Source organism: Eublepharis macularius, chromosome 18, assembly GCF_028583425.1.
Source record: "Eublepharis macularius isolate TG4126 chromosome 18, MPM_Emac_v1.0, whole genome shotgun sequence".
Lineage (NCBI taxonomy): Eukaryota > Metazoa > Chordata > Lepidosauria > Squamata > Eublepharidae > Eublepharis > Eublepharis macularius.
In genome coordinates this window covers 40,929,955-40,943,704 of record NC_072807.1, presented here as the reverse complement: position 1 = coordinate 40,943,704, position 13,750 = coordinate 40,929,955, and positions in this window count along the sequence as shown.

The following is a 13,750-nucleotide window of genomic DNA, read 5'->3' as shown; positions in this document are numbered from 1 at the left end:
CCCGCTGGCGCTGGGCGAGGGTGGGCATGCGCGCTGGGGACCGGCCGGCGCCTCCCCCTTCTCTCTCGCTGCCCCCCCCCGAGCCTGCGCGCGCACCACTTCGCACCTGCTCCTGCCCGCTGTTGGCGCCCCGGTTGCCAACGGGCTGGAGAAGAGGCGCCCTGCTCTGGGACGGGCTCTGGGGGCGGGGGGCAGGCGGGGCGTGTCAAGGGTCTCCGGCAAGCCGGCTCGCTCTTCCTTCAGGCTGCGGGCCGGGCCGGGCTTGCTCGCGGCGCTGCACCCGAGCTTGCCTCTCAAATTCCGCGGGGGCGGTCGCAGGCTCTCCTTTCCCTCCCGGCCAGCCGAGCGAATCGGGAGGTAGTGCCGAAGGGTTATCCCGCTCTCTCCCGCCCCCCCCCCGCCCCTGCCCCCGCCCCCGGGAGAGGTCGGAGGGCTCACTGGCATACTAGCGGGTCGGGAAGGGCACCCTCCACGGCGGCGCGGACGGCTCCTCCGACTAAGCGGACTCTTGCCCTGCGAAGTAACCCTGCCGGGAGGAGCAGAATAGGCGCGTCCGCCTGCCCGAGAAGGGCCAAGCCAGACGGAGCACCCGGGGAGACCCACGGCGGCCCTCCGCCGCCAGGCATGCTTCCTCCGCCCGCCCCCCTCCTTCAATGGCGAGGGGGTCCAGCCCCCCCCTCCCGGCAAATCCGCCTCTCCAGGAAGTTTTAAGACGCAGGGGGGGGGTGCTGATGGGAACGCGCCTCCTCGACCTCCCGCCCTGCCGGGCGAGTCTCTGTGTGGAGCAGGCGCGTCTCCGCCGCCGGCCGGGGCTGCTGCCACGGACGAACCCTCCCGGCTTGAGGAGAAGGGGGCGCCGCGGGCCGAAGAAGGGCTGGCTGCCCGGCTCCGCTGCTCACTGCGGGGCCTGCCGCCTCCCCTCCCCTTCAGTGCTGCTCGCGGGCTGGAGGCAGAAGCGCAGCTCCCCCCGACCGGCTCAGCCCCGGGCGCCCAGAGCGTCTCCGGCCGGCCGGGCCGCGGCTTCTGGAGTCGGGGGGCGCGTCCTGCCTTCCCGCTCGGGCGGTTTGAGCGCAAGGGAGACTTTGGGCTGCCCAGACGCGCTTTCCTTCCGCAGCCAAACCCGCGCCCCCGAAGCGCCAAGGCCGTCGAGTCGAGGGGCGCCTTCCCGGCCTCCGGGCAGCGCCTCTGCTCCGCGAAGGGCTTCCGCGAGCTCCTCCCGCGGCGCCAAGGGAGAGCCGCTCCGGCCTCGACTAGCCGGGCTGAAATGGCACCGGAGCGCGCCCGGCCAGACCCGTCGGGCCAAGCACGACTCGCTCCTCGGCGGGAGGGGCCCTGGGCGGCGGCGGCGGCGGGGGCGGGGGGAGGACGCTGCCAGCTGGCCCGAGACCTGGACACCCGCCGGGGGGGGGGCAGTTAGCACTCCTCCACTCTCCGGCTGGGAGCTCCGGTGCCGTCTCCATCTGCGCTCCGGGCACATTTCCCCTGGCAAGCAGGTGGCATCAGTGCAGCCCTCTCTGTCGCCCCCACTGAGGGACATGCGGCAGCGCCGCGAGGCCAGGCCCGCAGGCTTTTCCTATGCTGCTTTCTGCACGACGGCGCGGAGGGGGATGACGGGACCAGGGTGGGGGCCTGCGCGCCTGGCCTGTCGAGACTTTGGGGGAGCCCCGAGGGACCACTAAGGCGTCACCCCTGCCTTTCGAGTGGGCAAGAGTGCCCTCCTGTTCTTTTCAATGCCCCCCTCTGATAATTTGACATTTAATCCTGGAGGCACAACAGATATTTTAAAAAATGCCCGTTGAAGTGCGGGCCGGGAAAACGCCTGGTTTACTGATGCGCTGATCGGCGTGGCGGCGAGTCCCGGGCCGGATTCTGCCCAGTGGAGTACAGCCCTGCACTTGCACAGAATGTCAGCGGTTAAGAAAACTCTGGCTACATTTTCCTAGCGTTTCATTTCAGATTGACTCCTCCTAAACCCTCTTCTTCCTCCTGAATGTTCTCAACTAGAGTCCGTCCTTATGTCTGGGGACTAAACTTGGCGTTGTCACTAAGAGCCACCCCAGTGGGGTCAAGCAGCAGCACCCGGCGCTTTCCCCTGCCCTTGTTTCAAGCACCCGGGAGTGCTTGAGTGCGTTCCCGCTGCACACACACGAGTTCCGTCCAACGCCCGATTCATCCCACCGGAAGGGCGTGGCCTCTTTCCAGGATTCTTTTCATGACTGCATAACCATAGACTCTTGTTTCTTCTTAATGTGCTCAAGTACGGTGGTCAGTTTCTGCTGATTTTATTGTTCTGTACAGGTACTAGAGTTTCGTTTCTGTTTGAACAGTTGACTTGATTAGATTTTAGTTTTCTGCATTAGTTCCTTGGACAAACCATGGTTTGGAAACTGGGATATAACCAGGGCTTTTTTTCAGCTGGAAGGCGGTGGAACAGTTCCAGCACCTCTTGAAAATGGTAACATGCCCCCCCCTTGTTCTAGCTGACCCAAAGTGCTGTCATTGTGAGGTCCTGAGTTCCACCACCTCTTTTCCCAGAAAAAAAAGCCCTGGATATAACATAAATATAATAGAAATAAAATCATTCTGGTGTTTTTCAAGTCTGGATGTCACCATCCTGAACTTAAGATTTAGCATCATTTGCAAACATGGCTGCCTCACTGCTCACCTCTGTTTCCAGATCATTTATGAATCAACTGAACTAAATACCTGCAGTCCAAAGATTTTCCCAGTCATTCACTTTCTCATCCATTGCATCCTGTCATTTAGCCAGCCACCAATCCATTACAGAATTTTATGACTGTTAAGTTTTCTTAGAAGCCTCTAGTGAGGGACTTTGACAATATCCAGCCACCGCACGCCTGCCAGATCTGCAGCCTTTGCTTTTTATCTTCTCCTTGAAAGTTAAATCCAGGGATTCTTTTTCCTTTGGGTGTTCCAGGGGCCTCCATAGCATACGTGATCATGTTACAGTAAGTATGCCAGCAATGCCCCATTCTGTATAGAAGTTACCTGGCCACAGTTGTCCATGCTCTGGTTACACAAATGCTTGATGCTTCCTGTAGGGCTTCCTTTGAAGCCCCCTCCCCAATGGTAACATTTAAAATGCTACAGACAGACTACTTGATGGGAACACACAACCAGAGAGAGAGAGAGAGAAAGAGAGAGAGAAATCATATTACTCAAGATCTACATTCACTCCCAGTTAGTTTCCAGGCTCAGTTAAAAGTGCTACCTTTGACATTTGAATGGTCTGAGCCCAGTTTGGCTGAAGGACCCCCTACAGTGTGCTTTTGTACACCCCCACCTAAGCAAGGCAGCTGAAGACCTCAGAGGTGGCCTTTTCAGGGGAGACCCTGCACCACCTGAAATCCTCACAGTGGGCTTTTAGGCACAGGTTGTAGGCCATTTTTATTTGTGTTTGTGTTTGTGTTTGTTGGAGAGTAATGACTGCTGATGTTTAACATTAACATAGGGCATGCTTTTGATCTGATAGTCTTAGGTTAGACACTGATCATTTAATTTTATAACTACTCTGATTTTATCTATTGTGCTGCTCATTACATTTTGTTTTATTGTACTTTGTTTTATTACATAATTTAAACATAATTGACTATTGTTGTTGTTTAGAATAAATGGTGGTGGTGGTGGTGATAATGATGATGATGATGATGATGATGGACATAATGGAAATCATTCTTCCACGTGCCTTGTCAGAGACTCCAAGGTTTATTTTGTTTTCATTATAGATCATGTTTTGAATTCATTTGATTTCCTAGGCCCAAAGGTGAGTTGAAGGTGCTGCTGAAAACCAACGAAATAATGTAGGACAAGCAGCTAACCAAACAAGTGGGACCATCGCCTCAGTTGATCTTGTGGCCCACCTGTACAGCACATAGCGATTCTGCTTTGGTGAGCCTGAGTTTTGGCTTCTAAGGCAGGGGTTTTTGACTAAATACTTGACTCGGATAACCCTGAATGGCCTGCCTGAGGAGGTCAGCAGAGCCCCCACCCTCCTGGCTTTCTGCGAACAATGCAAAACTGAATTATTCAAAAAGGCTTTTTACTCAGACAGGAGGGCTGTATTGCAGGGAGGGGATCTCCGATGATCTGCTAATGAGTTAGGAACCATAGACCTTACCACTATGTTGTAATGGATTCCTACTAATGCTATGTCTTTGTGAACTTTACCCTATGGCATTGTTAATGGAAGCATCCTTGATATTGACTGTACTGATCTCACACTGTGTAATCCACCTTGAGTCTCAGTGAGAAAGGTGGACTATAAATGACATAAATAAATAAGTAAATATTTTCATTTCATTTATTTTTAAAAAGTTATACCTCACCTTTGTGGCTTCATAAAGTCATTGCTGAAAGAAAAGAGAATGTCTAAAGCAGCGGGGCTTTCGGTTCCACTTTGTCCATATATAGGATCCTTTTCAAAGACACCCGAGAGTCTGTTGCTCTCATTCACAGACCTATGGTACCCTTTGGCGACATTAACTTACCCGCATTGTGCTCTGTTCCTCACACATATGCACAATCACTCAACATCTTTGTGGATACACTGCCCACCATCAGGAAATCAGAACCATCTAGTGAAGTTCTCTCTCTCTCTCTCTCTCTCTCTCTCACACACACACACACACACACCTTCAGCTCAGGTGTCATGTTACTCATAAAAAGGAGAAGAGCATATACAGTGAGACTGATTCATCCCTTCCCTCTGGCGGTTTCTTTTGTCACCACCATTCTTATTTTGAAACAACCTAATGGAGCAAATCAAATGCTAGAGGGAAAACAAAGAACCAACTTCATATTCCATTCTTTGTCCAACAACCTCCACAGATACTTTATAGCTAATGAGAGGTGTGACAGGAGTAGTATTTTAAGGTATACAAGCTATAGACTGTAATTGTCAGCACTCTTGACAATACTTCAATTGTAGATATTTTAATAAGAAAACAAAATTATAGGAACAGTGAAAATAAATTAGCTAGGAATGGCTTAGCAGTCTTCGTGAGCACCAAGATGCCTAAATGCAACATTAGAGGTTACGTTTCTGAAGTCCAGAAATCCTGAACAGAAGCAGCAAATCTTCTGCACTGCCATGTTAAGGGCACACGTCGATGGAGGGTGCCTCTCCCGAGACGGAGACTTGGGTCATAAGTACAGATGATATGAGGCACTCCTCTCTATTTCAAAAGCAGTAAAAGATGCTGCAATCTGCCTGAAGGAAGACTGTGAGATACATGGCCTTTAGTCAATGTATGACCCCTATGTCTTGAGGTGCTTAGCCTGAATTTATTTCATTTTAAAATTTTATTTACATGGTTTATAGAATCATAGAATCATAGAGTTGGAAGGGGCCATACAGACCATCTAGTCCAACCCCCTGCCCAGTGCAGGGTCAGCCTAAAGCATCTCTGACAAGTATTCATCCAGCCTCTTCTTGAAAACTGCCAGTGAGGGGGAGCTCACCACCTCCCTAGGCAGCTGATTCTACTTTTGAACTACTCAGACGGTGAAAAAGTTTTTCCTAATATCCAGTCGGTACCTTTGTGCATGTAGTTTTAGCCCATTGCTTCGCGTCCTACCCTCTGCTGCCAACTGGAACAGCTCCCTGCCCTCCTCCAAATGACAGCCTTTCAAATATTTAAAGAGAGCAATCATGTCCCCCCTCAACCTCCTCTTCTCCAAACTAAACATTGCCAAGGCCCTCAGCCTTTCCTTGTAGGGTTCAGTCTCCAGACCCCTGATCATCCTCGTCGCTCTCCTCTGCACCCTCTCGATTTTGTCCACGTCCTTTTTGAAGTGAGGCCTCCAGAACTGCACACAATACTCCAGGTGTGGCCTGACCAAGGCAGTATAGAGAGGGGCTATGACCTCCTGCGATTTCGATGCTATGGCCCCTTTGATACAACCCAGGATTGAATTAGCCTTTTTTGCCACCGCATCACACTGACTGCTCATATTCAGTTTACAGTCCACTCTTACCCCAAGATCCCTTCACATATACTACTGCCCAGAAGTGTATCCCCCATCCACTATTTGTGCTTCTCATTTTTGTGGCCCAGATGTAATACTGTGCACTTGTCTTTGTTGAATTGCATCCTATTCACAGCTGCCCACTTCTCCAGAGTATTCAGGTCTTGTTGAATTTTAATTCTATCTTCTTGGGTGTTTGCTACCGCTCCCAATTTGGTATCATCAGCAAATTTAAAGAGCAGCCCTTCCACTCCTTCATCCAGATCATTGATAAAAATATTGAAAAGTACCGGGCCCAAAACCGAGCCCTGCGGCACCCCACTGGACACCTCCCTCCAATCTGATGAAACGCTGTTGACCACCACTCTTTGAGTGCGGTCCTCCAACCAGTTCCCTATCCACCGAACTGTCCTATAGTCTACTTCACAGTCTTCCAGTTTGCCCATCAGAATGTCATGGGGGACCTTATCAAAAGCTTTACTGAAATCCAGATAAATCACGTCAACAGAGTTCCCCCAATCCAGTAAGCTGGTCACTCGATCAAAGAAGGAAACCAGGTTGGTCTGGCAGGATCTGTTAGGAACAAAACCATGCTGACTTCCCCGGATCACTGAGCGGTCCTTCAGATGCTTACAGATTGATCCCTTTAAAATCTGTTCTAATATCTTCCCAGCAACAGAAGTCAGACTGACCGGCCTGTAGTTTCCCGGGTCATCCTTGCTCCCTTTCTTAAAGATTGGGATAGCATTCGCTCTTCTCCAATCTTGTGGCACATCCCCAGTCCTCCAGGAGGCCTTGAAGATGATGGACAGGGGTTCTGCAAGTTCTCTGGAAAGTTCTTTCAGCACTCTTGGGTGCACCCCATCCGGCCCAGGGGATTTGTATTCATCCAGTGCAGCCAGATGCCTCTCCACTACCTCTCTGTCAATGTCAATTAGCCACTCAGGTGTCCTGCCACATTTTCTACTATCTCTAGATGTGCCTGAGTTCTTCAGGGAGAAAGAGGCAAAAAAGTCATTAAGCCTGTCTGCATTTTCTCTGTCCTGCACCAGAGTTTCTCCATCTACTCCCAACAGTGGTCCAATTGCCTCTTTTACCTTGCATTTGCTTCTCACATATCAGTAGAAGTTTTTCTTGTTGTAGCGAGCCCTCCTGGCCAGACCCAGCTCGTACTGAGCTTTGGCCTCTCTGATGGCTGATCTGCAGTACCTAGTAACCCTCATACACTCTTTAGAGGTCTGTCCTTCTCTCCATTTCCTGAACATTTCCTTTTTCTCCCTTAGCTTATTCTGGAGCTCTCTGTGCATCCACATCGGTTTCTTGGAGCCCTTACCATGTTTCCATCTTGCTGGGAGAGTGAGGGCTTGAGCTTGCAAAAGCTCGTGTTTGAGAAGGGCCCACCCTTCACTCGCTCCTTTTCCTTCCAGCACACTCCCCCATGGAATGACTCTCATCAAGCCTCTGAGTTCATCGAAGTTGGCCCTACGAAAATCTAACCTACGAGTCTGGCTACGAACTTCCTTGGCTCCCCACAGCAACTGGAATTCAAGTTTGCTTTTCTCACTGAGACATACAGAGGATTACACAGGGTGAGTTAACACCATCAGTTTCAAGGACATTTCAATAAACAATGTAATAGGGTCTATAAATGCAAATTTGAAAAGATTTAAAACCAGCAGCAATCTGGTTGAAAAGGGAATGCAAAGTTGAAGAAATGTGAAAGAGTTCTAAGACCAATGCATTAAACAACATTAAACAACCCAGAACGACCCATCAGGATCATACCCAAAGCAGCAGATAGCACAGAGTAGCAAACAGTAGTAAAGTCTGTAGTCACTATTTCTTTACTGACTCGTCTTTTTGAGACCACTTCCTTACAGTGGCAGCCCTCCTCTCTGTGTAAAAAGTCCTCTTGAATAATTCGGTCTTGCATAGTTTGCAGAAAGCCAGGAGAGTGGGGGCTCTCCTGACCTCCTCGGTTAGGCGGTTCCATAAACTGGGGGCCACCACAGGGAATGCCCGTGTACGAGCAGCTGTTGATTTTGCCCATGTGAAGGGTGGCACCTGCAGAAGGCCCTGTTTGGATTGAGCAAAGCTGTAGTGGTGAAACAAAGGGATAGAGGTGGTCCCACAGGTATGCTGGACCACGGCCATAACATTTTTTATGTGATAACCAATACCTTATTATGGGAAGTAAGTGAACATATTCCACACAATTTTGAGAGGAAATTTTTGGCAAGTTTTAAATAAATGAACTTTTAAAAAAATCACAGGAGTGTCATGGTAGTAGTAACTAAGTCTAGTAGTAGGGCTTGGGGCAACTGTTGGACGGCAGCAATGAATAAATAAGTGGCTTCCTTTCACATTCAGGTTCCGTTTAGTGAGCCAGACCCTTGATAGCTAATGAAAATATAGCTCTCTCATTTCTTCTCCTTGCTGAGAACTTGCAGATATGGTAGAGCCTTTCTCTCACCTGGCGTTAAGAGACCTCTGATTTGAGGGGCATCATTTCTTTCTTTGTTTTAAGAAAAAATGCTTCTGTGCAGCCTCATAACATAATTCCAAAGATAGCTTCTGCAATAAACATATAATAGAATCTGGAAATTAGAAGAAAATAGAATCTAGAATAATGGAAATAAAAAGAACTTGATGGGTGGGAGTTTTGGGACAGACTAAAGGAAGCGCTTCACACAGAAAAACTCACTTCTACAGGATGTGGTGATGGCCACCAACTTGGAAGTCTTTAAAAGGGGAGTGAACCAATTCATGGAGAACGAGGCTGTCTGTGGACACTGACTCCCTCCAGTACCCGAGGCCAGACACCTTGTTCTATCAGTTGCAGGAGAGCCTGGGCAGGATGCTCTGGTGTCGCAGCCTTCCTGTGCCGCTCTGTATTCTTGGTGTGTGTGTGGGGGGGCAATCAGTGGGAGGCCTTCTAGTGTCCCTTCCCCACTGGCAGACCTCCTGAGGACACCTGGTGTTTCTTTGGCCACTGCATGACACAGAGTGCTGGACTGGATGGGCCACTGGCCTGATCCAACATGGCTCCTCTGAGGTTCTTATGTTCCCAAAGGCAGCTAGTCAACTACTGTGTGAACAGAGATCTGAACTAGATGAGTCTTTGGTTTCACTCAGCTTGGCTCTATGTTCTACTTTATATATACATAACAAAAAACACTAATCTGAGCAGCAATAGAAATAAAGCAATCAAGAGTTGCCTTGAAGGTGGGTTTTAAATATTTTAAAAAATAAAGAAACAAAGAAAAACAATTATGACCTGTTGCCAAGGCTTGGGGAAATGAAGAGAAATGACTTCCCAGCCCCTCAGACTTGGGCAAGGGGACTGCAAGGGTCTATTGTGATCTAGTCCAGGGTGGGGGCGGTAGACAGGACTTTCCCTTTCCTTCTAGACAGGCAACAAGTTGACCTTCCAAAGGAAGCCCCCGGGATGCTGAGGCTGCCATAGACGCTGCATCTCTTCCTTCCTGTGCTTAATGCCTTCTTGGGTTGTGTAGGCAGATGCAGCCACACCTCCATGGGGCATGGGAGGGCACTCTTGCTAGCAATAGGCTGCTTGTTGATCTGGTGAAATAACGAATCAGGTCTGAATAAAGACTGCCTTTATGGATCCAAGACGTGCAGGGATGTCCAATAAACTAGGCAAGGCAGAAATAAACTTTTTTCCTCTTTTGCTCAGACGCTGACACTCTTCTGTCCCTTCTAATGGACATTCTGGTAAAGAAATACTGTTGGAATGTGATTATTCTGCCCCCAGCATCTTCCCCTGAACTTTACAGGACCTGGACAAAAAGATCAACTGATGGTACCAGAAAAAAAATGAAAAGTGCCAGCATACTTATCCCAACTGCACCATGGGTCAGAATTCTGTGACCAGTCGAAAATGTTCAGCAATCCAGATCTGTGCCAATGAATGCCTGATCCTTTGGCCTGCGTCGGTTCTGGAAATCCAGCAAATATATGCAGAAATTGACATTTAGTGCGACTCATTCTGCTTCCGCTAGTGAAAGAGGAGGGTGATGTGAGGTCCTGAAAATCTTACTCAGCAGAACATCTTTCCAAGATTTCATCAGGTATTTCCCATCTTTCCAATGCCTTCTGAAAATCAAGGAAAGGGCTATCATGCAGACTGTGACAAGCAGCTTTCTGCAGGATGCTCTAATGTCAGCGACCGCAAGGCCACATGTTATGCCCCCCACACACACACACACACTTTGGGGCAGAACTGAGGCTATGCCCAGCTACCTCCAATCCTCCAGAACAATAAAAAGAGCCACAGCCAGCTACCAGATCCCAGAATTGGGGCTGGACTGGATTGAAGGCTCCACTATTCTTTCTGGAATTAATATATCAGAAGATGATATGGGGAGAGAGTTTTTCCTTCATAAAAGTTAACTTGTGGGGTTTCCTCAGAGTTCAGTTTGTGTCACGTTCCTTGTACGTCAACATTATTTCAGGCTGCTTAGGGAGGCAACTCAAGTTACTGGATTTGCTGTTATCCATGTCCTGACAGGATCTGGTTGTACCTTTCCTTTTCTTTGAAGCCAGATGAGGCAGGCAGATCCCTGAGTGCACGTGAGGGCTCAGTGCAGATGGGGCGAAGGTGAATAAGCTTCAGGTCAGCCCAGCAAAGGCAGAGTGTGCTGGGCCTGTACACTGAAGACCTGCTTGTTCAGAGTCAGCTCAGCATCAGCTCACAGTCTCCTGTAAGGGTTCAGTTTGTGAAATCCCACTGGGCCCAGCATCGCTTCCAAAATTTCAGGTGACCACTGTGGACAAGAACGCCTTATAGCCTCAACCAGTGCTTCTGTTATTGGAACAAAGAATGGGCTTCGGTTACTTCAAGATTAGAACACTGCCATGCGCTCTTGAAGGCAGTTCAGAATCTTCAGTTAGTAGGAATTGTTGTTGTTGGGCTCTTGGTAAGTTTGACAGACATCCCTATAGATCAACTCTTTGAAGACAGCCCTGGCTGTCAATGTGGTCTAGATCCAATGGAAGAGAGTCCGCCTTTGACCTTTAAAGCTGTCTACAGCCCAGGGCCAATTTCTCTCTCTCTCTCTCTCTCTCACACACACACACTCTCTCTATTAAGGAGGCTTTTCTCATGAGGAAGGCAAAGCTGTCCTCCAGCGTGACCTTCTCTGTCATGGCCCCGGAAATTCTGTAAGGCCCTCCTCTCCAAGGCACATAAGCCCCCCTCCATTTTTCCAGAGCCAAGGTACCATGTTTCTTTTTGATGTGTCTTCAGTAGTTGAGGTACTGAGAATTATTATGTTCTACCAGCTCTTATTATTAATTAGTATTTGTTTTGATTGTTTTTAAAAGAGTTTGTACACTGCTATTGACTTCTATGTGATTTTTTAAAACTAAAATACATAAAAGGCACTAGGGGTGGATGAGGAAGACCTAAAATGCTCCGTTTTATAGTTCTTTGTGTCTTGGCAAATGCAATTTAACTGTCTCTTAACTGTTGCTGTTAGATTGCTGAGCTGTATTTTCAAAGTATCACCATTAAAGATACAGGCAATACTGGGGGGGGGGATTTCAACTGGTCCATGTTATCACAGAGAAATCATAATGCTATACTGTTCCTTTCTGAAATTCATCAGAGATACTCTTTTCCTGCCCCTGTGATCCTTGCCACTTTCTCACCAGTCTCCTCTTCCCATAGCCCACCCTATAGGGCACCGTTACCACTGGAAAGCAAGCAAACACACAGGCTCCTGCATCCATATCCCCAGGCAATGCGAACTTCTCAAAGAAGGGGTGGTTTGAACAAAAGAGGGGAAAGCGTTTATTTCAAGCGAGATCCTGTAACCGGATGTGGCCGGGGGCTTCCTTCACTTGTTCATCCTTTTTGCGCAAAACCAAACAGCTGCATTCAAAACCCACCTTCGGGCTCGACGGCCTCTCTCTGCTGCTGACCCTAACCCTCATCACACTTCAACAACATGACTTTGACCTCCCAAAAGGGAAGCTCCAGAAGTTGCTGGATTCGAATTTATGAGAAATGAAATGTGATATTCGGCGCTGGCTGAATAGGTATTGTGTGCTTCTTTTACAGGCGGATGAGAAGTTAATAGAGTATTATTAGAAAAATCTACATATCTGAGGAAACGAGTTCTAGTTCTAGAAAATATATGTTCCAATGAATCTCTTTAAGGGAGGGGTTGCCGCACACCTGCGCGGAGCTCTCTCTGGAGAAGACCGGAGAAGAAAAGGCAATGGAAGAGCCCCGAGTTCTTGGGAGAGCCCCGGGACCTCCGGATCAGACGCGTGCTGCGCCTGCGAGACGGGGCCTCCAGCTCCGGGGGCTTTGCCAATCCCTCCCTCTCCGGCACGCACCTGCCCCAGAGTGGCAGGCCTGAGGCTGCTTCAACCGCAGCGCCCCCCCCCACTTGGCCCCCAGGCCGCTGGGAACTCGGGCGCTTGAGAAGGGGTTGAGAGAGCGCCCGAACCCAGTCCTCCAGCGCCAGGAGCAGCTCCCGGGCCACCTGCTTCCAGAGGCCAGGGCAGCACCTCACGCCAAGAGCCACCACCCTCCCGCTGGCCTGGGAATGGACCCTGCAAGCATCGCCTTCGGGCGCCGTCGGTCTGAGCACGCTCAGCAGAGAGAGGACCCCAGACCGGATCAGACTCAGCGAAGCCAGGCCTTTGCGGCGCTCTCACCCTTAAGCCCCGCTGAGCAACGCGGGACTTACTTGGTGCTAAGGGGCCTGGGTCGGCCCCGAAGTCTGGCATTTAGGCGCTGGGCGCGCAGGACAGCAGAAAGGCCCGTGGCCTCGAACTCCGGCGCCGCTGTGGTTCCGGGGCGGGATGCCTGCAGATGCCCACTTCGGGCCCCTCCCCACGGGCCAAGTGCGGCGTTTGATAATGAAGGAACTTATGGAAGCTTGCAAAACACTGTAAATAATTTAGCAACGTGTTTCAGGGGGAAATCGCTATCTTAAATCACCTCCATATCTGTTGCAGACTTACAACAGGGGCCGGTAAGCCTCCATTTTAAAAGTAGCAATATTCAAAGAGACATTGACGTCGGTATTAATTATTAATCGGCTGGTGCCTTCCTTCGTTTCTAACTTATTATTAATTAGGCGCCTCCAGTCTTTTCGCAGAAAGCCCCGCAGAGTCAGTTGCAGCTTTAAATATGAATTAAAAGCAAATCCGAGTGACTGTAATGCGAAAATTATTCCGCGTCTTCCTTGGCAGAGATGAAGAGGCGCGCGGATCAATACTGGGGAGCTGGGCTCCGAACGACAGGGGTTATTGATAGCTCGGATTAATGAGGCCGGCGGCTGAAAAAAGAAAGCCGAAGCCAAGCAGCTCCGAAACTTTGGTATCTGCTGAAGCTGGAGCCGTCGCGCGCGAATTAAGGGGAGCTATCGGGGCATTATTTATGGGGCCGGACAAGGCGATGCCGCCCCCCTCCCCGGCCGCCGCGGGTTCCTCCGGCCCTCGCCAGTCTCTGGCACTCGCTAATGGGCCCCCGCGCTCAGGGATAAGACCAGAAATGCGCCGCGGGGAGGGGGCGCTTGACATCTCCAGACTCGGCTGTGGACCGAGCGGGGTGGGCGGTCCGAAGGGCACAGCCAGCCGGAGAGACCCATTTTCTGGGAGGAGGGCGCGCGGGATTGATCCCCCGCGCAGGTTTCGATCGGGGCGATTCTCTGTGAACTGCGGGAGAAGGCTTTCGTTGCTCCCTTGTCCCCGGCCAGGCTTCCTTCGCCGAGGAAATGCCGGC